At 36.6% G+C, this 26,651-nt stretch overlaps 1 protein-coding gene across 7 annotated transcripts in view; it reads left to right on the top strand.

The window, feature by feature from the left end:
- Positions 1 to 10,279: 10,279 nt before the first annotated feature.
- MBNL1 (muscleblind like splicing regulator 1) overlaps positions 10,280 to 26,651 on the top strand; it is a 221,859-nt gene continuing 205,487 nt past the window's right edge. For 3 of the 7 annotated variants that reach the window (XM_061418497.1, XM_061418377.1, XM_061418309.1), the window contains exon 1: positions 10,281 to 10,388. The gene's annotated coding sequence lies outside the window, so the exon portion shown is untranslated. Of the gene's footprint in view, positions 10,389 to 10,482; positions 10,508 to 26,651 lie in introns of those variants that run through there. The other 4 variants (XM_061418241.1, XM_061418161.1, XM_061418456.1 and 1 more) reach the window with 3 other exon arrangements.

The raw sequence follows: 26,651 nt of genomic DNA, 5'->3' as shown, positions 1-26,651 counted from the left end.
TTATAATATGACCACCAAGGGCTCGGTCAGTAGTGGCCAAATTGATATTCATATTGCCATCAAATGTCAGAACTGGTCTCCAAAAGCAAAAAATAGTTAACTTTATTGACAAAGACAGCCACTCCCAAGGAGCAGAGATTAAATCCCACTAAGAAGTATTTCTTCTCTTTTAATGCTTACAGTCCTCAAACTGAATCCTCACAACATTCTCAAATGCATATCTCACCATTGCTCAAAATAAACAAACAAAACCAAAGAAATGACGCCAAAGTATCATTTTTATGAGAGCTTCCAACATTACATAACACCATTGTTTGCTGAAAGTCTTGTTATAAAAGGGGCTGCAGCCATCTTACAGGGGCTGTGGTCTGCTGCAGCCACCATCAATGGCTGTTACATTGTTTTCTCCCGTTTTAGGTGTGACCTATTCCCACCAACTTTCCTCTGGGGACATTTTTTCCTGACCTGATCCCTATTTTGAAACATATTCCTCTGCTGTAGTGATTTTGTGCCACTAAAGAAGAACATATCCTTTCTTTGTTTCACCATAGAAATAACAAACATAGCTCTCTCCATTTGGCAGAAACAAAGTATTTCACTAACCATATAAAATGCCTCTACTCAGTAATCTGAAATGTTCTTACAGAAAAATGTTTCTCACAAAAAAGTTTTTTGTTAATATAATTCATCTGCCAGCAAATGAAAACTCTCAGAATTCGTATAATCATTTGATTAAAATCATAATGAATGTTCCAGGAATGAAAAGTATTATATCTTTAAATCATTCTACATTTATGAAAAGATGGAAAGAAAATGGAATGTTGATCAGAAAAATTTAATTAAGAAGTTATTCAAATATGTTAAACAAATTAAAAATGGAAAAATATTTTTAAAGTGTTCTGTTTTATTTTATATTACTTATCCAAGGATATTTGAAAGACTATTATTTATATTTTACAATTCCCTAGTTCCAAATATACTTTTTTGAGAAACATTTATGGGCAAGAACCTGGGATGGGGTCAAAGAAAAGTAAAGCACCTTTTCCCCACTTTGGAACTGACAATATATAGCATATTTTTTAACTGTAGACTTTTACTGTCTTCCTATTTGAATAGGTCTCAAGTCAAGATACATTAGGAAAAAAGTTTTAATTATTTGTTCATCATACATTTTATTCCACCACAGCATTGTACCTGATTATCTAGAAGCAGTAATCAGAAATTGGCCCAGCACGTAATGTTGGGCCATGGGAATGTTCCAAATCTTATTTGGGACAAAGGAACTGCGTGGCCAAGTTCTTGGAAGAGGTCTGTTCAACACCAGATTATTTCCCTGGCTGCCTTACTTTAAGTGAATAAATGTTTCTGCCCCTAGAGATTCTGACATATGTCCTTATGACTCCATACAACAGGATTATAGAAAAAGACATCATTAATTTGACTGGGAAATCAAGAAAGCTTTAAGAATGCTGGAGGTGCCAGATTATTTTTATTGAAGCATTGTTTTGCTTAAGTTATTTCCTGTTCAAAAATATGAAATATGACCCTGTTCTGAGACCTTAAACTTTGACTAAAGACTCAGCTTCAACTGGACTTCTATTAACTCCTGTACTCTAGGATCTGGTCTACAGTTGTGCTGTCCAATGTTACTGAACACTTGAAATGTGCTAATGTGACTGAAAACTGAATTTTTAACTGTTGCTTAATTTTAATTTTTAAAAAAAATTAAATGATATAATTTCTATATTGATTATGTATTGAAATGGTAATGTTTATATATATTGTGTTAAATAATGTACCTTATTAAAATTCATTTCACCCATTTCTCTTTAAAATAATAACTAGAAAATTTTAAGTGATAAACTTGGCTTGTATTATGTTTCTGTTGAACAATCCTAGTCTCAGATAATGAAAATGCTTTCTTTTATTGATGATATCCGATAATTCAAGAAAAGAAAACAAGCTCCCTCCTCCAGCTTTTCCTTCCTGATGTAGAAGACTCTGTAGTTGCAAGTGACAGAAATCTAAGAATGTTTTGACTCAGTAAATGAAGAGAACAGAGACAACAGGGCAGACATAGTTGAAGTCAGGGACTCTGATGATGTCATCAGAGCTCAATCTTCTCACTAGCCAGTCTCAGCAAAAGCAGGGTTTATAGTGTCCAGAAATAAGTCTCATTGGCTGGCTTGAATCCCATGCCCATCTTTGAACCAATCACTGTAGCAAAGGAAAAGGCTTAAAACTTGCTTGCCAGATCTTGGTCACATTACACCAATGTTAGAGTGTGAGGACAATCAGTGCCACTCACTTTATCTGGGCTGACACAAAGGATGAGCTATTCCTCAGAGAAAAGCCATGAAAGTTGTTTCTAGAAGGAAAAAAAAAAAATCAGTAATGTGGGTAAGAAAAAGTACAGATACCTGAAAGACCTGATTGTTCATGTTAAAGGCATTTTTTTTTTTATTCTTCAGGATCAGGAGTCCCATTTCAAGACACCATTCCTTACACCATCTTGATTCCTCCTCTCTGGCTCCCTCACAATCCTCTTTCCCAGCCCTGCCTCACACCTCCATATAGCATATCACATGCAACTCCAAGAATTCAGTCCTCTTCCTCTGACTTCCATGACTTTTCCAACTGCAACCCTTCCCTGAAATATCCATAAAATCCAAACTGTGATCCTTGATTCCCCTAGCCTAGGGCATCTTCCTTAGTTTTTCACTTTTGTGTTCCCTCTGAAGTGATACATACACCTTGTAATATGTCACTTTCAAAGTATCAGTAACATGTATAATTTGATTGAATAACAGGACTAATGTAGATATTGAGGGTAAGGTCTGCCTGAGATGGTGCATTTTAAAGGATCAATTTCAGGTGATTTTGGCTTCCCCGGTGGCTAAGACGGTAAAGCGTCTGCCCGCAATGCGGGAGACCCAGGTTCGATTCCTGGGTCGGGAAGAACCCCCTGGAGAAGGAAATGGCAATCTACTCCAGCACTCTTGCCTGGAAAATCCCATGGACAGAGAAGCCTGATAGGCTACAGGCCATGGGGTTGCAAAGAGTTGGACACGACTGAGCGACTTCACTTTCACTTTCACTTCAGGTGATTTAATTAAGGAATGATTGAGAGGTGTTGAAGTAATTAGGAACCAACCAGTTACAATGAAGCACCTACAGGTTTGTTGTTCAGTCACTCAGTCGTTCATGTCCGACTCTTTGCAACCCCATGAACTGCAGCACGCCAGGCTTCCCTGTCCTTCACCATCTCCCAGAGTTTGCTCAAACTCATGTCCATTGAGTCGGTGATGCCATCCAACCATCTCATCCTCTGCAGGTTAGTGACGGTCAGAAGCTGTTGCCATCTCTAGACCAAGAAAGGCAAGAAAAACCGTGTTAATGGTATGAGGTATGTCTGAAGTCAGAGGTATGTCTGAGGTCAGAGGTATGTCTGAGGAAGAACAACAGCCAAAGAAGATCTGCAACTGTAGGGAGAGGAATTCTGCCATTCCTAAACTGTGCCCTGCTGGGATGAAGTGGATAAAATGAATCCTCCAAATTCTTTCTTCTCTGTCTCATGCTGGTACACTCACTGGCTAAATTTAACCAGAAGAGGGCAAGGGAGCCTAGTAAAGTTGTGAGTAGAGATCAGCTTCTTGGCAAAGGATCAGGGCAGGAAAGAATGAAACAGAGAATAACCTGCAGACTCCAATTATTCTTTTCGTGTTCCTGCTGCTACTGCTGCTGCTAAATCGCTTCAGTCGTGTCCGACTCTGTGCGACCCCATAGACGGCAGCCCACCAGGCTCCACTGTCCCTGGGATTCTCCAGGCAAGAACACTGGAGTGGGTTGCCATTTCCTTATCGAATGCAGGGAAGTGAAAAGTGAAAGGGAAGTCGCTTAGTCGTGTCTGACTCTTAGCCACCCCATGAACTGCAACCCATCAGGCTCCTCCATCCATGGGATTTTCCAGGCAAGAGTGCTGGAGTGGGGTGCCAGCTAGCCCCTAGTATATCTCCTTACATATCAGTTCAGTTCAGTTCAGTCACTCAATCACGTCCTACTCTTTGCAACCCCATGAACTGCAGCACGCCAGGCCTCCCTGTCCATCACCAACTCCCGGAGTCCACCCAAACCCACGTCCATCGAGTGGGTGATGCCATCCAGCCATCTCATCCTCTGTTATCCCCTTTTCCTCCTGCCCCCAATCCCTCCCAGCATCAGAGTCTTTTCCTTACATATAGCAGATAATTAATATTGAATAGAAGAATAAATGACTCTCTACAAATCTCTGATATTCCTGGCTCTTTTCATTCATTCATCCTTTTTAATGAATGCAATAAATGTAATATAAATATAGACCTAGATGCGATTTAATTTGTAAACTTTCTGGGATGTTTTCCAGTAAATAAATATACCTCTAAAAATTAGAAGAAAAATTTTTGTCCAATTGTGTGTTCTCAAATTAGATCTGGAAATATCAGCATCATACTTATAAGGAAACTTATTTAGCTTCACCCTTTACCTGAGTATACAAATAATCCTCTCAGTCACTACTGAAGTTGATGTTCTCATTCCTTTTTTCAGATAAGGAACTGAAAGCTAAAGGTATTTAAGAATAATCAGACAATGCTTTCCTCTTTGATTCTCTAGCTGCACAAACACAAAACAGAAAACATTATATGAATGCTTAAACATGAAGGCCATTTCTACAAGTTAAAAAAAAAAATCAGTGAATCAGAGGTACTTCTCTCACCATTGAAATCTGCAGAAAGCAACCGAAATATTGCTACTTCTGTACTTTTAAAGTGACCATGAAAATATATCTTAAGAAAAAAATAGTGGCTAAAAGCAGGGATACATTTATTTTGCTCTAATTAAAATCTGTTTTCAGGGATATATGCACAGATGCTTTCTTACTTTTAAGTGGTAATTGCATACTAGCAAGAAAAAAATGAAGGAAACTGAGTGATTGAGAGTCTTATGATAACTGTGAATCAAAATAATGGAAAATACGAAAGCTGTATAATATTCTCCAATCTATATGATTTTTGACATTTCTTTGGAAGAATATTTTGAATATTCTAAGTGTAAGCTATGACAGTTACTACATTACTACCTTTATCAAAATATCCTTTCATAAGAAAATGTCCAATTTTTACTTTTAAAATATATTTTCTTATACCAGATACATTAATCCTATCTTATTTTTAATGCAAAATATGATGTAATATTGACTCATAAGCTTCTAATACATATTTAAATATATCTTGCAAGTGTGTGCTACTTGGCACATAGAAAGACCAAACATTTTATTGACCAACTCTAATGCTTGCCTTAAGAGTTGCAACGAACTCTTGCAACACCAGTAGCAATGAACTCCAGTAGCAATGAACTCCAGTAGCAATGAACACCATTAAGGTCTCAATTGTGGTCTGAAGAAACTGTGTCCTACTAAAAGGAATCAGGGTCCTTTAGAGAAATGACTAAGCTCAGACCTGTGGTAGGAAATGTACAAAATAAACCTGGGTCATCTCACTGTTCCAAAAAGCAAGCATATTATCAACGAATATTAGAGTCATCTCAAAAAGCTACAGTAGCCAATTACTGGAGCATTAAAAAGGAAGAATGATGACAATATGTCGAAACAAGATAAATTCAACTCTACAAATCAATAAGAAGTTGACAGTTATCCAATAAAATGTCTAGAATGAAAGAACACACAATTTACAAAACAGGAATTAAAAAGTGAGATACAAACATTACAATAAATTCAATCTCCATAGTAATCAGAGAGTCCAAATTAAAACTATAAAGACACCATTTTCTTGTGCATCAGATTGGCAAATCTTTAAAAGTTTAAGTATATCAAATACTGGAAAAAGAGCCCAAAACCAGGACATGTTGGAAGCTCAAATGGATAAAGTTTTTCTTGACTGGGCAATTTGGCAGTGACGATTAATATTTCAAATACATATACATTCCAAAAATTCTACTTTCCCTTATCTACCTTAAAGAAAGACTTGCACAAACTTTGAAATAGGCATTTATAATGCTGCTGACTGGCTACACTATTTTTAATTGTGAAGAATTTACACAAATTCTATCAACAGGGGGATTAGATATATATGAATCAGTTCAAAAGAATAACTTACAGATATTTTCAAGCTATAACAGTTAACCGCACAGTCGTGTCCAACTTTTTGCAGTCCCATGGACTGTAGCCTGCCCAGCTCCTCTGTCCATGGAATTCTCCAGGCAAGAGTACTGGAGTAGGTTGCCATTCCTTTCTCCAGGGTATCTTCCCAACTCAGGGATCAAACCTAAGTCTCCTGCATTGCAAACAGATTCTTTACCAACCGAGCCTCTAGGGAAGCCCTATTTTCAAGTTGTATTTTTTATAATTTTGTTTATTCGTTTATGTAATTTTGGCTGTGCCGTGTCTTCATTGCTGTGTGGGCTTTTCTCTAGTTGTGGAGAGCAGGGGCTACTCTCTAGTTGCCGTGTGTGGGCTTCTCATTGCAGTGACTTCTCTTGTTGCCGAGCACGGGCTCTAGGTTGTGTGGACTTCAGTAGTGGACTACAACTTGAGTTGTAGCTCAAGGTCTCCAGAGCACAGGCCCAATAGTTTTGGTGCATGGGCTTAGTTGCTCGGCAGCATGTGGCATCTTTTTGGATCAGGGATCGAACTCGTGTCTCCTGCTTTGGCAGGTGGATTCTTTACCACTGAGCCACTAGGGAAGCCCCAAGCTATATTTTTAAGTTAAAAAACATCACAGTGAAAAGCGTAAGTATGATGTTATGTACATTTAAAAACCCACAAAATTATTTAATTCCATATGTGATATAATATACATAATGTATACATATATAATAACACAGGAAGTAGATCTGCAAAGATATGTATCAAATTGATAGCATTGATTACCTCTGGGGAGAAGAATCATGTTAGAGGAAAATAGAATAGTCTTTTGATTTACCTATATTTTTTATACTATAAACATAGTTATTTAAGTAATCTTTATTTCATAATTTTTTAATGTTAAGAAAATCATCTTTCAATAACTTTCTAAGGAGGTCATTTAAGGTCCCACTTTATGGGTGAGGAAAGACAGCTCAGAAATAATGTCTGGCATGCCCAAAGTTAAACAATAGAGGTGAAAATTAATTCAGGCTGATCTTACTGCCTCCAGACAAAATCTTTTCCTCTAGATCACAAGTAAAAATGATCTTGTATTTTGCACTGGTCAAAACTTCTTTAGGGAGATACCTAGGTTGGAGACAGGTTTGGGAGCAATACATATTTGCCTACTGAAACCATGGATGTATACTAAAGAGACTGTGGGTAAAAATCTGGGCAGGCCCAGAACAGAATCCTGAGAAATTCCAATCTTTAGTAGATGAACACAGTTAAAGGAACCCTATAAGAAAATCAAAGAAGCAATTGCTATGTAATCAGGAGAGGGCGAAGTAAAGAACTCAAGCACAAAGAACACTTCTAGGAGGAGGAAGTGGTCAACAGTGGCACATGTTGCAAAGAGGTCAAATACCAGGGCTTTGAGTTGTCATTTGGATTTGGTATCAAGATCATTCTATGACTTTGTCAAGAGTCTTGATACACAGCAGAGACAGAAACCAGAGTGCAGAGGCATGACAAATAAGGAAGATAGGAAGATTTAACAGTATGGCAGTTTCTCAAAAATTAAAAAAAAAGAAAAGCACATAATCCAGCAACTTTACTTCTAGATATATAAGAATCCACCTGCCAAAGCAGGGAACATCAGAGACGCAAGTTCGATCTATGGGTCGGGAAGTTCCCCTGGAGTAGGAAATGAACAGACTCAAGTATTCTTGCCTGGAAAATCCCATGGACAGAGGACCTTGGTGGGCTACTGTACATGGGGTCGCAAAGAGTCGGACACTATTGAGCATGCACACACATACATATACACAAAAGAATTGAAAGTAGAGACAGATATTTGTATGCTCATGTTCATAGAAGCATTATTCACAACAGCCAAAAGGTAAAAGTAACCCAAATATCCATTAGAGAATGACTGGATAAACAAAATACAGTATAGACAAACAATGGAACAATGCTGGTAGTGGTTTGGTTGATAAGTCATGTCCAACTCATGATCCCATGGACTGTAGCCTGCCAAGCTCCTCTGTCCATGGGATTTCCCAGGCAAGAATACTAGAGTGTGTTGCCATTTCCTTCTTCAGGGGATTCTTCCCAACCCAGGGATCAAACCCATGTCTGTCTCCTGCATTGACAAGAGAATTCTTTACCACTAGCACCAACTGGGAAGCCTGATGGTTGTACAACTATGTGCAAACAATACCTCTGGGATATATGCTTTTAAAAAATGACAAAAGTAGGACTTCCCTGTGACAGTGGATAAGAATCTGCCTGCCAGTGCAAGGGACATGGGTTCCATCCCTGGTCCAGGAAGATTTCACATGCTGCAGAGCAACTAAGCTCATGACCCACAACTACTTAGCCCATGTGCTGCGACTACTGAAGCCTGTGAGTCCTAGAGCCCGTGCTCTGCAACAAGAGAAGTCATTGCAATGAGAAGCCCATACACTGCAACTACAGAGTAGCCCCAACTCTCTATAACTAGAGAAAGCCTGCACAAAGCAAAAAAAGATCCAGTGCAGCCAAAATTAAATAATTTTTTTCAAATTTTAAATAATTGAAAGAAGTCAATGGTGACAACGTTTTCAAAAAGAAAAGTAATAGGGCAGTAAAGTCAGAGATTTTTTGAGATGGGGGAACCTTGAACATATTCACCAGCCTAGAAAGGATTTTTAGAGAAATAGTGATATACATCTACCACCCAGGTAAAAGGGACACAAATATTGAGCTAGCACATTAAAATCATCCAGAGATACTGAGCACTGTGCTTCCAGGAGTAAACCTGGGTCTTTGAGCAACAGATGGGCTTAATGTTTTATAATAATACTCACATATAGTAATTATAAAGTCTCTCAAAACACATAGAATCTAAGCAATGTTAATCACATCAATAACTTTTTCTTCAAAGTTTTTCTATAAGTATCTCACTTTTTAAATCAAATTTCATATTGGTGGCTCTATGGTGGAGTTTTTATTTGGTTTGATTTCAGTGTTGGGGGGCGGGGGAGGGAGCTTTCTTAGTGTTGTGTATTCATTTATTTTCACTTACTGCAAATTCACATTAAGTATGACTTTAGGTGAAATGGAAAATGTTTCCATTTTTAATCATCCCCTAATTACTTTTTATTGGCTCTTTGAAAATAAGGTTAAGTAAAGCAGCGTGTGATACCTTGAGAGTATGGTAGTTTCTAAAGTTCAGAAAGCAGTTCTTGCAACGTGTGGAGGTTTGCATAATTACTTAATTATTCTTGCAATCCACCCCCTATCTCTTCACCAACCAGCAAGGGAGGGTGGGAAGGACTGCCACATAAAAATTGCAGCTACCCATTTGCTTCTATGATCCAGTAACCTGGGAGAAGTATATACATAAGTATTTCCTTTTATTTGAAGTTAGCAATAGTATATGTGTTGCCCAACTGTTTTTATGTCCTTTTTCAAATATTGTCCCTACTGTCCCATAGATATTTTTAATTAATGCCCTATCTTCTTAGAAAATTAACCAGTTAAATGCTCAGCATTGCAGAATCTGCACCTGTTTTTTATTCTTGTGGCTGAAGTTGAGAGAGATCATAGCTCATGAATAAGGAACAGTTTCAGTTTTGCAATGCTTTATCTATATGAAACAGGCAACTATTCATGGGAAAGGAAGTTTAAAACTTTTAGGTAAAAAAACCACTATTCAGATTCCAGGAACATGCCCGTTTACTGAAGTTTTTTTGTTTTTACAAAATGTCTGTAGTCAGGTTAGCATTTAGGTCATACTCCAAAGACTTTACATTAATTAGCCTTATGAAAAAGCAAGTTTATTCCTCATATATCAGCTTGACAATTTCTTCCACATAGAGCAATATTTTCTCTTTTTCTATGATTATCATTTAACCACAGAGGAGATGTTTCCTCATATAAATGAACATTACTTAAGTATAAATTTCTATAACTTTTCTAAAATTTGCTTACATATATAACTATATACATTAATTTTGTATGTATACCCACAAATTATAGGCTGTTACCATGATTTCAAGTGTAAGCTTTGTGAATAATTTTCTGTTCTCTGTAGAATTTATAAAGCATAATGACTGTGGTGTTTCACAACTTCCTCTTTCAGTAGACTATCACTTTGCACAGGGGGAAAAAAAAAATTTGTCTAGAGAAGAGAGCAGAGCAGAGAACAGAGTTCTTTGAGGTGCTGTTAGTTTAATTTAATTCTCTAAGCAGCCCAACAAGCAACTGTAAATAAGATATAGAGGTAAGAAGAAAGTATTACTTATTACTTTTCATTTTATTTGGGTTGTTACTTATAGAACAACAATTTAAATACTGGCCAGATTACAAAGTAAGTTAAATTAAACCGGATATCTCTCTCAAGTAAGTAGTCAATATTTCAAATGAAAATGCTTAGCAAATTTACAATGTCTCAACTTCATACAATCTTTAAAAAGCTGGAAATTTTAAAAGTTCTCATTGACCATTAAATTATTTTAACTGCAAAGTTAAACATACTCTTTCTTCGTAAGTTTGTACACAACTTACACTAAAAGAATTTTTATATTAATGATAAATTTTGAGAACTTTTTTCTTTCCCAGCTCCAGTAAATTCTTAACGTTTGTAAATTCTTAACGTTTGTAAATTCTCCTACATATATTGGTTTGTTAATTTTGCATATTATTAGTTGAACATTTTCTGGGGAAAAGATATTCTTGCATTTGTTTACTCACTGTGAAAATGTATTATTTTAAAAGGACATTTCAGTGTTATTTTTCATATCATCACATTACAGTGATATTTAAATACTTTAGAAAAGCAATTTGTAGCGTATATGATATGATCTAGAAAAATGAATTCATGTTTGTCTTAAGATCAGTTTACAGTTTAATGCTTAACAACAGAGCAAGAACTAAAACAAAGACCATTTGGATTTGTAATTGGAGATCAAACTAAGCTGAAACTGATCTCACTAGGAAATTCTAAAGTAATCTAAATACAATGTAATTTTTTCCAATTGTTTGTCCCAATTAGAGTAATGTTTATACATATTAACATGAATTAAGTGTTTTTAATACAATTGTATTCTTTATACAACAATTTTTAAATCTTCCTTTTAAAAGCAGTTGGTTTCCATGACTTTGGCCAAAATCATTACAATTTATCTCAAAACATCTTTGAAAAGAAAAATGCACTTATACACACACATATATAACATTTATATATATTCAAATAATAATGCAAACGCTTACTTGACTTGGTTTGCTTTTTCAGTTACAATAATAGCATGGCTTCCAAAAGAGAAAGTCTACATTGTTCAATCAATTAACGGATTTAATTTTTACTCTTTTGGTAAACAGTACTGTCATACTGGTTCTACATTACCTGGAAAAAGGGTTTTTTAAAAAAACTATTTTCATGTCAAGTGTTGTAACAAGAGTTGCTGTTTTTTGATTATAAGGAGGAAAAAAAAAGAAATAAAAACAGATTGATAGTGTTATAAATTCAGGAAGTAAACTGTTGACTAAAGTTTGAAATTCTTAACTAATTAACATTTTAAAATTAAGCTGATAGTTGTGAGAAAACCATTAAAATTATACACCTTCATCTTTATGTATCACATATCAATTAAATACAACTACTTCCATAGAATTTCATTATGTTATTTGCAACAATATCATTTTTAATGCCCTTCTTTATTCAAAAAAAATGATGGAAATATTTTTAAATGTCCAGAATTTTAAGTATGAGATATTTTGACATCATAAACTATTATGTGCTATGTGTATGCTATACATAGTGCGGTGTTACACTGAATAACTGATGACAACAAAGAGAAAACATAATCCAAGGAAATTAGAATCTAAATTGATCACTGCTGTAATTCAGAACGCAAATAAAGGCTAAATAAATAGAGAAAATGCTATCTTGCTAGTAAGACAGATGTGTTGATGTTGTTGTTGTTGAGAATTATTAAAGTCTCTGAACGAACAGCCTAGTCCTAGATTATGGAAAATAAGCTTAGAATATTTTCTGCCTTTGAGAAAATTATACCTACAGAAAAAAAATCAGTGCCTATCTGGCTGTGTTTGCATAAGTCATGTAGATAGTTGAATGGGATATTCCTGGTATTGTTAGGAAAACAGCTGGATGCATTGCATAGGCTTTTTTTTCATTAACTTTTAAAAAAATATTTGTTTATTTAGATTACGCTGGCTCTTAGTTTCAGCACATGGGATCTTTTTTTTTTTTTTTAGTTGTGGCATGTGGGATCTAATTCTCTGACCAGGGATTGAACCCAGGGTCCCCTGCATTGGGAGCATGGAGTCCTAGCCATTGGACCAGCAAGGAATTTCTATTACATAGACTTTTTATTTCACACACTGTCATTACATAAAACATTTAGACTTTGCCCCCACATCCAAAGTCGCAAAGAATTGGACATGACTTGGCAACTGACCAATGAACAACCACATCCAAAATTTTTAAGTGAAAGTAGATACCATAATGTAAATAATTTATTGCTGGGAAACATAAATTTTGACTTTTGAACTATAGACACATATTTTACTATGTTTCATTAGAATTATATTCATGTGACATACTATATAAGGCATCGATTTTCACTGAGTCTAATAAAAGTTAAAACTAAATGACTGCTGTATGGCATTGTGAAATTTTATATCTGTCTTAATAAGACACAGTTGACTATGTGACCTGTGGGTGATATTGCTGAGGACCTGTCAGTTGATTGAGACCCAGGGTTGATCCAGCTAATCTCATAACTCCCTGGCTATATCTCTCTTTCACAGTATGAACTTCCCAAAACTGCCCACCTGTAGAAGAGAATGACTTGCTAACAGAAGACTCTATCCCACCCTGACGAATATATCATCTTTCATATAATAACTTTACTTTGAAACAACATTATTTGTTTCTGATATAGACAACTGGATTTCCAAAAGGTCTTTTGAAATACAGAAATATTTCTTTGTTGTTTGTTTTGCTTTCCCTTCTTTGGGCCATTTCCCCATTTGCAAAAAAAAAGAAAAAGAAAAATAGACACAAGAAAGCTTGTTGCCTGAAAGAGGTTATGGTTTAAGTGCAAACTAAGAAGGATGGCATGTTTTAAATTCAGAAACAAAAATTCTCTAAAACTAGGTATTGTGAGTCTTTCAGCCTTTTAAAAGCAAATTTGTATCCACCTACATCTGTTGATCTTCTATTTATTTTTAACACATATGATTTCCAGATAAGCATCAGATGTAGTGCATTCATATTTATTTTGCTAATAAAACTATGTGTTAAATAAATTGGAAAATTCTTGATTTCCCAAAAATATGCACTGTGTATTTCCCAAAAATATACTCAGTATATTTTGTCTGTGAGATAGAATGTGTATCTCATTTCCATACAAGAAAGTATATATCTGCAAATATAAAGAATAAGGGCAAGCCCTTTTATATTTCTGAACACTCCCACTTAAAACGATATATTAAATGCAGTCGACTGTACACGTCTGCACTGCAGTGTAGAAAATAAAAACACCACTAATTTATTGTAAGTCAACTATTACTCCAATAAATTTTTTAAAAACAGTGCTAATTTTTTAAATATTTAAAATGCAAATTATTTGTTATTTGAGCATTGTTGTTGTATTTCCAACACTTACCTGACATCACTGATAATTTTTATTATTTTACATGAACTAAAATCAGGCAGTTATATTTGATGTTTTCCAAATTGCTTCCAGTTTTATTTTTTCCTTATTCTGTATATATACAAGAAATAAGTTTTAATGTTTCAGTATTATTGAGGAAAACGCTAAATTTGTATTTTAAAATCCAAATTTAAAGAAAAATATTCTACTTTACAGATATTTCATTGTAAGCTTTTAGTTTTTTATGTATGTAGTTGTCACCACATTCTCAGAATTCTTCTTTTCGATATAAGTGGTAATATGATCTTCAAAAACATCACCAGTTTCTTCAGATTCTGAAAAAAAAAAGTAGAATTTTTCTTTAAGTATACCTTAGTTAAATTTAGTTTCACTTTTCATAAGAAAAAATTTAAGCAGATGCATTTATTCTTTTCCTGTGCTAGTGAACAAATCTGAATTAGAGAAGGGATAAAAACATTCTCAGTGCAATTAGGCGGCTTTCTCAGTAAGATAAAGTCACATATCTTATGGCAATGGATTTTTCAAAATGCTCACTAGATATGCTTGTTATATTTCATTTACTTAAAATGTATTTATTTAGAAATAAATTCAAGCTCAAAAAATGTTATAAAAATAAAAGCAGTATACGGAACTCTCTTATTCCCTTACCCAGGTTTACTTAATCTTAATATTTTACCTCATTTACTTATAATTTGTTCTCATTCTTTCCATCTTTCTATGTCTATTTTTTTTTTTTCTTTCTGAACCACTTGAGGGCAAGTTACAAACACCATGGCCCTTTACTTCACTGTGTAATGACTAAAAATAGTTTCTTATTTAGCAGTTACATATAATTATCTACTTCACAAATTTACATGGATATAATATTTTAATCTCATATTTGTCCATATTTTAACTTTACTGTTTATCTAATAATAACTTTTATGATATTTCTCCTTCCAGTAAAGAATTCACTCTAATGTCACATATCACATTTAGTTGTAGTATCTCCTTAGCCTTCCTTAATTTGGAGCCTTTCAACAACATTTCTTTGTATGGAGTTGCAGATTTTAAAGAATACAGTTTATCCACATACTTTTTTTTCTTTTCTTTTTAACAGTTCCTCATTTTATATATTTGACATTTTTTCATGATTACCTTGTGGTTATGCATTTTCTGCTAGAATACGGCACATACAGGTGCAATCAACATCTAGAGGCATGTGATGCTCATCTATGCCACATGGAGAGTGTTAATTTTGGCTATCTAATCAAGGTGTTGCCTAATTTCTCCATTTTATAAGGACGGCTCCGCGTGTCGGTTTAGCATTAACCAGTGCTATCTGATGCAATCTGTACTAAAATGGTTTCCAAATGATGATTTTTCAACTCCAGCACTTCCTGAACATTTGCATCAGTCTTGCACATTCTACTGTAAGCAAAAGAGCTCTCTTTCCTCCCACTTATTTGATTATTAATTTATGTTTATCTGTCACTGGTGTGAACTCATGGATTTCTGTATTTTCAATGGCTATTGCCACCTTAATAATTTTGGTGCTCAAATGGTCCACATTTAGCCAATGAAGCCCTCTCTTTCTGACTTCTGATGCCTTGCAACATGCCCTCATCATTTGAGTAAGTATTCTCTTACTCTTCTGAATAAGATGTTCTAGTACCCATCCTGTATCACCCCTGAAATCATTCATTTCTCATTTCCTTTAGTGGGGAATAGTGTTAGAAGCTAAGATTTGGGAGTTTAGTATACTCACTGCCACTGCCATATCTTTGCTTCTTGACTCTTTCTGGAGAAATATATTATTGCATATACATACATAGACATAAACACACAAATATGCATTCACAAATCATAGGCATTCATGAAAAAAAATTTATATAGACACACCTCTGTTTTAGACATCATGAGTTCATCTGATAGCTCTAATTCTAATCTATTACTAGAGGGTTCTTTCTTGCCCTCCACAATTCCATATTTTTGTGCTCCTTCTTCTGCATTGTGAGCCCTGGATCCTAACAATATCAATATGCTTACTCATTTGCTCAATTTTATGATACATCTAATGGAGATGGCAATGGCACCCCACTCCAGTACTCTTGCCTGGAAAATCCCATGGGCAGAGGAGCCTGGTAGCCTGCAGTCCATGGGGTCGCTAAGAGTCGGACAGGACTGAGCGACTTCACTTACACTTTTCACTTTCATGCATTGGAGAAGGAAATGGCAAGCCACTCCAGTGTTCTTGCCTGGAGAATCCCAGGGACAGGGGAGCCTGGTGGGCTGCCGTCTATGGGGTCACACAGAGTCGGACACGACTGAAGTGACTTAGCAGCAGCAGCATGATACATCTAAAATAATCTTTAAATTGCTTTACCCAAACTGCTACTACAATAAGCAAATCTACTGAAATAGAGGGCAGAGTTTGTGTGCACTTCTCTCCCCAACACTCATACCCCACCAAATACTGTAGTTGTAAATTATTAGATGAATACACTTTCCTTCCTTCCTCTCTCACTCCATCCCTCACTCTTTCTTCTTTTTTTTTTTTTTTATTCAGGTTATCATAATATTTACTTAAAATACAATTAGATTATTTGTTTCCATTTGTTTCTGGCTTTAAGATTTTTCTCCTTTTCATTATTATTGCTTTAATTTTTTTTCTTAATTTATTTAATCTTTTTTAAGTCATGAAGAGGAATTGCTACTTGCTTGCGACCAATTCTGTTAAACAAACCTGATACAACCTAATTGAAATTTTATGACACAATTCAGAAATACTTGTTTGAATTACTAGTTGAACTTTTCCTTTATATTTCAATTTTACACAGTCTCAGTTCAGCTCAGTTCAGTCGCTCAGTTGTGTCCAACTCTTTGTGACCCCATGAACTGCAGCACACCAGGCCTCCCTGTCCATCACCAACTCCCGGAGTTCACTCAAACTCACGTCCATCGAGTTGGTGATATCATCCAGCCATCTCATCCTCTGTCGTCCCCTTCTCCTCCTGCCCCCAATCCCTCCCAGCATCAGGGTCTTTTCCAATGAGTCAACTCTTCACATGGGGCCAAAGTACTGGAGTTTCAGCTTTAGCATCATTCCTTCCAAAGAAATCCCAGGGCTGATCTCCTTCAGAATGGACTGGTTGGATCTCCTTGCAGTCCAAGGGACTCTCAAGAGTCTTCTCCAACACCACAGTTCAAAAGCATCAATTCTTCGGCACTCAGCTTTCTTCACAGTCCAACTCTCACATCCATACATGACCCCTGAAAAACCATAGCCTTGACTAGACAGACCTTTGTTTACAGAGTAATGTCTCTGTTTTTTAATATTCTATCTAGGTTGGTCATAACTTTCCTTCCAAGGAGTAAGCATCTTTTAATTTCATGGCCGCAGTCACCATCTGCAGTGATTTTGGAGCCTAAAAAATAAAATCTGACACTGTTTCCACTGTTTCCCGTCTATTTCCCATGAAGTGATGGGGCCAGATGCCATGATCTTCATTTTCTGAATGTTGAGCTTTAAGCCAACTTTTTCACTCTCCACTTTCACTTTCATCAAGAAGCTTTTTAGTTCCTCTTCACTTTATGCAGTCTACATCTGGTCTAAATTCAGTTACTTTCTTGAATATTCCAGAAAATGACCATTTCAAATGAGAAAGGAGATAAATATCTGTGGTACTTGGCCAACCTTATGTGTTTATCATTCCAGAGATTTTTTAAAAGTTAATTGTGCAAATATCATCTTATTTACAACAAATAATTAGATAAGGAAAGTAAGATAAGAAGTAACCATAAATTTTCATAGTCCATAAGCACTGAAAAAAATTCTCATCCTTCCATATAAGTTATTCTAGAATGTTCCTGTTCCCAGACCTCCCCTATATTCTACTCCAGTTGCTTATAACTATGAATACATCCTAATATTTGCGGTAACAAGAGAAAGTGGGTTGATGTCAAAAGATTCATTTTCAATTTCAATTGTCACTTGCTGACTGTGGATCTTAGATAAGTTACTTGTCTTCCCTCTCCAAATATCTAGTCTCATACAGTTCAATTTTTAAAAATCCATACCTCCTTAACATCTGCCAACTTCTGGGTTCGTACCTCAAACTTATTGTTAAAGCTCTTCACTCAGATGTTAACAGTTATGTCGAAGTCAACATGTCCAAAAAGAAAAAAAATTCTACTTATCCACTACTTTTCATTTCTCCACCTCCAATCTTCTTTGCTCAGTAAATGGCACCATCTTATACTTAGTTATGTAGGTCAAAAGCATCACTAATTTTTCTCTTTGCTTCATTTACACCCTAGTTATGAGCAAGTCTATTAAATATATTTTTCCAAAATATATCAAAACACTGATCAGGCTCACCCCTTCCGCCATCTTGAGTATCATGTGAGACACTGTCTCTGTACTTGCTGTATCCTCCTAAGAAATCTCTCTTTTTCTACTCATGCATCCCAGTGCCAGTGTGACTCTTTAAAACATAAACCAAATCATATAACTCGATGCTTGAAATTCTTCAGTGGCTTCCTATTTTAAGTATGATAAAATTCAAATTCTTCATGTCTTGTCCTCTACCTACATCTTTGCCCTCAAATCCTCTCTGTCTTCCCTTCATTCACTATGCTCTGACTCTCCATCTACCTACGTCTTCGCCTTCAAATCCGCTCTGTCTTCCTTTCATTCACTATGTTCTGACTCCACTCGTTATTTTGCTCCTAGAGTATCTTAACTTTGCACGTACTTTTCCTTCTCTTTTCTTAGCAAGCTCTTCCCACACATTCTTTAATAAAGACACAAGCATTCTTTATTCAGATCTCTGCTCAAATGTTCCTCCAAAAAGATGTCTTCCATCACCAACTATTTTATTGAAGAGTTCCTACTCCAGTCATTCTCTGTCTTTTAATTTTCTTTAATTTTTTTTCACTTTTTAATAAAAATTTTATTGGAGTATAGTTGCCCCTCATTGCTGTGCTATCCTCCACTGTACAGCAAAGTGAATCAGCCATATGCACACACATATCCCCTCATTTCCAGATTTCCTTCCCATCTGGGTCATCACAGGGCACTGAGTAGAGCTCCCTGTGCTACACAGTAGGTTCTCATTAGTTACTTATTTTATACATGCCTGCTCATGCACGCTCAGTTGCTAAGTTGTGTCCAACTCTTTGCGACTCCATGGACTGTAGCCCACCAGGCTTCTCTATTCACAGGATTTCCCAGGCAAGAATACTAGAATGGGTTGCCCTTTCCTTCTCCAGGGGTTCTTCCTGACTCAAGGATCAAACCTGTATCTCCTGCACTGGCAGGCAGATTCTTTACCACTAAGACACCAAGGAAGCCCTATTTTATACATAGCAGTATGTGTGTGTGTGTGTGTGTGTGTGTGTGTGTGTGTGTGTGCATACTTATGTGTGTGTATCCTAATGATGCTATGCTATGCTATGCTAAGTCACTTCAGTCGTGTCCAACTCTGTGTGACCGCATAGACGGCCGTCCCTGGGATTCTCCAGGCAAGAACACTGGAGTGGGTTGCCATTTCCTTCTCCAATGCATGGAAGTGAAAAGTGAAATTGAAGTCGATCAGTCGTGTCCGACTCTTAGCGACTCCATGGACTGCAGCCTACCAGGCTCCTCCATCCATGGGATTTTCCAGGCAAGAGTACTGGAGTGGGGTGCCATTGCCTTCTCCATCCGAGTGATATTTAATACTAAATAACATTTTAGTTTTTTTTTTTTTTTACTCAATTATTTACTGTCCATTCCTCCCATTAGAATATAAGTTCCATGAGGGCAGGGATTTGGTCTGTTTTGTTCATGTTATATCCACAGTATCTCAAACACTGCATGGAATATAGTAGGTGCTAAAATAAATTATTAAGCAAAATGTTTCAACATTTCTAAGCCTCATGTACAAATAAAACAGGCATAATGAAAATAACAGCTATCTCCCAAGGCGGTCTGGAAGAGGCCATGGTTATGGTAGGACTCTAAATTGTCATGCAGTTGTCAGGTGGGGATACTTCTGTTACCACTGAGTGAAAGGAACTGAAACCAAAAAGTGGTCCCTGGAGACAACAAATGGACCAAGAAGTTCTCTTTTTGGTGTGTGTTGGCTTTTTTCCACTGAGCTGAAAAGAGATGAGTTCATAGTGGCTGCCACTAGCCTCTTAGAATATGGAGGGGCAATCTCTGTGCATTGCTGCCTCACTGCTTCTACACTTTTTCTGTCCCTGTCCTCAACACCAAGAAAAACACCTGTCCATTCTTCTTTGGGCTTACCAGGTGGCGCTAGTAGTAAAGAACCCCCTACCAATGCAGGAGATATGAGAAATGTGGGTTCGATCCCTGGCTCTGGAAGATCCCTGCAGAAAGAACCCACTCCAGTATTCTTGCTTGGGAAGTCCCATGGAGAGAAGATCCTGGTGGGCTACAGTCCATAGGGTGGCAAAGAGTTGCACATGGCTGAAGCAGCTTAGCATGCATGTTCATCTTTGCAGTTAGGGTTCATTGCTTTCTTCAAGCCAGATATAAAGCAATCTCCTTCCAGAATCCTTTCCTGATGAATCACCCTCATGGCTATGCATATAGTTCACATATTTTGCAAATGTTTTCTGGATCTATTTTAGATCTCAAAGTGGATTATAAAGCTGCTCTAGGAAAATTGTTTTTGACTTTTGTTTGGTTTTGGTTTTGGTCTGTGGAAAATGTCAAGATTAAAGTTATAAACATACAACTTGGTTCTTGAGACTTTTAGGCCCCAAAGAATAGTGGTGATGATGATGATAATAGCTTTATTATATTTTTAGCATCAGTTTTTAGTACCATTGCATGTGACATGGTATGTCACTTTTTAGGACTATTTTTTAATACCATTTAAAAATATTATTGTATGTCAAAAGCTTCCCATGAGTAATTTAATACCTCACCAACCCTGTGAAATATGTACTATTTTACAGATTTAAGAGAAAAAGGGAGAGAGGTTCAGAGAGAGCTAACTTGATAATGGTAACATAACTGATCTTGGTGTGTTTTTCTCTAAGCTGGATTTTTATCATCGTATTATATTGCTTCTACTATTTATTTATTGAGAAACAAGATAGGGAAAGCTGTGGTTTAGATGCTATTAGAAATTTATAGATTTACATGGTACAACCCCTGCCTTGGAAATCTTACCATCTAGTAGAGGAAATATTAAAGAAATGGATTTTGAGACACAATGTGAAAAATATAAGGTATCACCCAAGACATCAAAATAATCTAAAGCTATACTCCTGGGTGAAGTGATGGCACAAGGCTTAGTAAAAGAAGTAACTTTAAAATTGAATCATCCACATTTTATTACATGAAAAAGACAATAAATTTAGGGGAAATTACAAAGAACTAAAACTTTTTAATTTCAAAGAACTAAAAATATTAATATTTTATGAATTATGATTTATAAAATGAATTTCATATTGTAATTTTTTCCCATTTTATGGCCTCACCACAGGAGGTATTTGGTGTCCCTGACTTTGTGGTTCTTCTCAGGAAGTGGGTTATGTGAGGAGAAGAGTTTAATTCTTGTGAGAAGACTGTTTTCATTTGAAGCGTGGACAAGACCAAGTTTCCACCCTCCAGGAGCTGAACTTCTAGTCTAGTGGGGAAAGACAATGAGTACACCAGTAGACAAGTAAATTTTTTAAAAGGGAATTTCAGATAATGATAGCAGCATGAAGAAAATTCAGCAAAGCAGAAGGACAGAAAGACAGCTGGCCTCCCGAGGTGGCCTCTCTGAAAGTGTAATACTTAAGCTAAGACTTGAATGCTGAAAAGACTAAGGCACCATGGATTCAGGGAAGAGTGACCTGGGAAGATTGAGGGGCAAGTGCAGAGACAGGAATGAGCTTAGCACATCTGAGAAGTAGAAAGGAGGAGTCTGGTCCTTTGAGGGAAATGGGGCATAAAACTAAGGAGGTTAGGTTGACAAAGGGCCAGGTCACCTATGTTGGAAGTCAAGGAAAAGAGTTGTCCAAAGTGAGCAAATATTTGCAAGGATGTGTGCATATGTGGATGGGGTGGAGGAATACAATGAATGACTCATTCATTATCTGTGTTTAACACAGGCCAGGGAGTAAACTGTTGTTTGAAGCTAAGCAGGAATTGCTACATAGGTCAAAAGTTTTTTTAGGAGATTAAATTATTATATTTATATAAATTTCAGATAAGCTCAGTTTTACCTTCAGAGGTTAACTACATTTTCTTGCCTTTTTATTTCCATAATAGGTGTGAGTTTGATAAAAGTGAAAAGGTCTCAAATATAATTTAAATTTATCAACTTGAGATTTTTCAGCAAAATTGCTGTGGATTAATTGACCCCAATCATGGCCACTGAAAATAAATTCACTGATGTCTGGTAATGGGGTCATAAGGCACTTCATTTCTGCATTGATATGAAGCAGAAAAGACTAGAGAAAAGGCTACATTAGAGTCTCTAGAGACAACAGATGTTCCTTTGTTTATTCTTCCTAAATCTCATTGTCAGTGATCATAGGGACCCTAGCAATATCAACCTGTTCCTCTTATAAGTAGCAGTAACTTATACATTGCATTTTCCATGGTAATTATGAATTCCCTCTGATTTATTTTTCTCATCTCAAGAGCTTTAAATGACCCAATTAAATAACACTTATTATTATTATTAATATTATTATTAAAAACTTTTTGAGGGAGTTTGGAGGTGGGGTATGATTTGGGAAGGGAATATAAGCTAATTTACTGAGCAAGATATATTATTTTTTTTTTTTAAATGGAGTAAGCAGACTCAATATCTAGGAGCAAATGGCTTCCCCCTATACTTAAAAAGTGAATTGCAACTAGTATGGCTGTTTCTATATCTGCTTTGGGTTAAGAGTCTAAGCAGAAAAAAAAAATCTACTGTGACCTTGGTCTGAGTGTGTGCTAGAAGATTGGCCATGGGTGGTGTGGAGGGGAACACAATGATAATTTCCCCAAGGCAGGCAGACATGATATTGTAGGAGTTAGAAGCTAACTTTTACATGCTCCTGACAGTACCTAAGTAGAAAATCATTATGCTACCAGTATTGGGAAGTGTGGAGGATGCAAATGACTTACATGCTACTTAAGCAATGCACTCCATCCTATCACATACATTTGTGGGCATGATGACTCACCATGTTATCGGATTAATGCAAAGTGTGAGATGGTGTGTGGTTTCTAAGTGCTGGTGTGTGAGAGAATAAATATATGCTTATCTACCGTGTGTGAATGTTAAGAGACCAGTCCTGAAACATGAAGCCACTCTCTGACCTGTTGCTTACTATAGTTGGGTAACTTAACCAAGTAGCAAATCTGCTGTGGGAGTTAATGGGATTTCTGCCATAGAGTAGTACACGTTTGTTGACATGAACTAGGTTCAAGAGGGGATCACAGAAAAGGCGTGTGGGTTTGGGGTGTGACTCTATTTAGTTAACTTGGGGCTAATAATTTCTCCAGCATTGGATACTAAGAATGCCTTCTCCTGGCCAAGCAGACTCTCCTGCCTTATTTGGCTTTGTTCTTCTGATGGTGACCCATCGTGTTGGAAAAGAATCTCTTTCAAAAGTGTAAATGTTCCTCTTTCTGTGGGTGACATCATCATTCCTGTGGCCCAAGTCTTTGTTACTAAATAGTACTTAGCAACATATAATCATTATTTTCTCCTCTTAGAGTTCTGAGCGTGTTTGTTCTGATGAAGTTGAGAGATATGCTTTTTTTTTTTTTTCTTTCCCAGGAGGGAGGAATAAAATCTGAAAAAGAGGAAGTTATGTCTGAAAGGATCTCTTGACTTGTGTTACTTAAAAGAAGCAAGTAGACAGCTAAATTTTTGTACTGTGGCAACAGCTTTGACTGGGTTTAAAAAAAAAAAAAATCATAATTTCACGTATGGCTCCAAAGGAAGTGGTTTCCATGCAACTGTGCACATAAACTGTTCTTTAAAGTGGTAGATAGATGCCCTTTGCTTGGCTTGGCTTGTCCTTATGATTTTCCTTGTAAAGTGGGTAGGGAAAGTTGGACAAAAGAAAGCTGTTCACTGGCCAATTAAGATGTTTCTAAAGTGCCTGTTTATCATTCCAGGGAAGATCTGGGATTCCCTTTTAATTACATCCTACCTGTCTATTCAAAAAAACTGTAAGGGAATCTGTCTTTTCATCTTGTAGAAAATAGCTGTAAATCTCTTAAGATTGTAGTTTGAGTCTAATCCTCATATTTTGAAGACCTGAAGTCTAACATGAGCTTATTCTTTAAATATTCTAGATTTTTAAATTTGTAATTGCTATCCAGTTAAAATAATAATAGTGGTTGTAAGTTATCAAATGCTGGATCCATGTTAGGTTAATTCCCATGAAGTCATTCATGAGCACATTTTTATGAGGTAGGGATTTTAAGTTCACAGGAAACTGAGACTTGAAGAGATTGTCCAGAACCTCGAGTCTAATAACAGGCTCCAAAGACTGTCTTTATCTTACAGGAGCCAAGGTCATGGGCAGAATAACAGTTTTTTGAAAAATTACCCCTGTGTTTTTTAACCTGATTCTTCTAAAGAATGTGGTACACACGCAGGTCATTGCATGAGGTGGGGAGAGAAGGGTATGCCTCGCTTCAAAAGTGCTCAACAAGACAAGCAAAAGGGCAAGGTGGAAGCAGCCAGACTCTTGCCAATGGAGACTGGCCCATGTGTCATATTTGGCATGTGCGTACCTGTTGTCAAAAACCCCGAAGTGTTTTCCCTTTAGTCACCCAGTAAGTTAGTCATAAAAGAGGCCGACTTACTTCAGTTGTCTTCTTCTTCCATCATGGTAAGGAAAAATACCCAAAACTGTGCGAAGTATCATCCAAGTACTCCATTTTCCCTAATAGTCAATTTGTCTGCACCCCATAAATTGGATATTTGGTGCCAGATATGCCCTTTTCCACAAGTTCAAGTCTAATCTGTTAACACTTCCCAGGGCCCATGTAGAATTCTAAGTATTTAGGAACCCTGACAAACCATTTACAGCTTCTTCCAACACAGACCTACCAGTATATTGTAAGAATAAACAGACTTCAAAGTCATCACAAGAGGAAAAACTGTTCTGGCGAAGTCTGTAATTTAGAGTATCTTTAGAGAAGAAAGACTTCATGAAAAGAGAGACTCAGAGTGGCCAGCCTCTCTTACACAGTTACCTTTTTCTTTATTTAATTGTAAAGACTAAATGACAGGTAGGAAAGTGCTTTTGCAGGACGTGGGCGTCTTGAAGCCATAGAAGGAAGTTATAGTGTGCATGGGAATAAGCCTGTGGGTAGGAGTTAGACACTGCTGCTCTATTGCTAGCCTAGAATAATCATGCATAAACATCTTTACGATGGCACCTGAACAGAATTAATAAAACCCTATTAAAGGCACTTGATACATTATTTAAAATAAGCACACATTGCTTTTTATATCCAGGAATAGAAAAAAATTTTTACATCAGGAACAGGGATTTTAAAAAAAGAGACTGTAATTTTGACAAAACAAAAGATAGCACAAGTGGATTTTCATATGTTAATTCAAAAGCTGACATACTATACTCTGAAAGTGTGGGAGAAATGCTAGCTTTGTCTGTAGATGTCAGTCTTAAAAGATTAAACCCAGGAAGCAAGTGAAAATAAACACCAAAGAACAGAGCAAGGGCAGAACGGTAATGATAAGTCACAGATTTCTTCAAACCTTGCCCTCAGGGGCTGTGTGGTGGACACCGTGCATCTTAACAGAAGTCAAGTCACTGTTTTATGCAAAAACAGTAGCAGAATTCTATCTTTCAAATGAGGAATTCGAGCAGTGTAGACATGTAGTTTATACACTATGATGACTCTCACAAGGCAATGAGTCCAGATGTTAGAATTCAATGAAATAAAGGGGAGGTCATAAAAATAATAATTGTCTGTCTTTGGAATTTAGAGTCACTTGCTCACATTCTTTTTTCTCTTTCACTACACTTTGCAAATTTGTACTGTTTACCTGTGTGTGTTAGTCTCTCAGTTGTGTCCGACTCTTTGTGACCCCATGAACCTAGCCTGCCAGGCTCCTCTGTCCATGGGATTATCCAGGCAAGACTACTGGAGGAGGTTGCCATTCCCTTCTCCAGTGGATCTTCCCGCCCAGGGATCAAACCCAGATCTTCTGCATTGCAGGCAGATTCTTTACCATCTGAGCTACCAGAGAGGTCCTGTTGTTTACTTACCTGATTATAATTACTTGCTATTTCATGTCTATTGCCCCAGTGGGACTGTATCTTTCAAGAGGCTGGGGGTCTAGTGTTGCTCACCCTGTAGCCTCAGATTCCAGGAAAGGCAGAATTATGTCAAGTGCTCAGTGACTATTCATGGACCAGGTAGGAAAGCTGACAGCAAAAAGAGTGAAAATGCGCCCGTTACTGGTGAGCTGGTGGCCTATGTCCAGAGAAGTTTGAAAAGGGAAAAGAATGTTCAACACTATCCAAAAATACATGAATTACTGAGAAGGCTAGAGGGGATCAGATCCTGTCAGCGATTACTCATTGCTAAGCCTCTGGCAGAAATAAGGACATTTGAGGCCAGCCAGGTGTGACCAGGAGGGTCCTTTGGGCTGACTGCACATTCACAAAGATGGTATATTATGACTAATAACACTACCTGCAAATGAGATTCAAATGAGAAATGTCCAGTTATTTATTTGTCTTTATGATTTAACCATGTTAGTTGGTGAGTGAATTCATAAAATATACTAACATTTGCCAGAGCTTTTATTTCTAAAAAGTCACATATATAATCAAACATACATATATTTTCTTATATAGGCATATACATATCT

The sequence above is a fragment of the Bos javanicus genome, chromosome 1, assembly GCF_032452875.1.
Source record: "Bos javanicus breed banteng chromosome 1, ARS-OSU_banteng_1.0, whole genome shotgun sequence".
NCBI lineage: Eukaryota > Metazoa > Chordata > Mammalia > Artiodactyla > Bovidae > Bos > Bos javanicus.
Note: the sequence above shows the minus strand (reverse complement) of the source record. Positions and strands in the feature narration are given on the sequence as shown.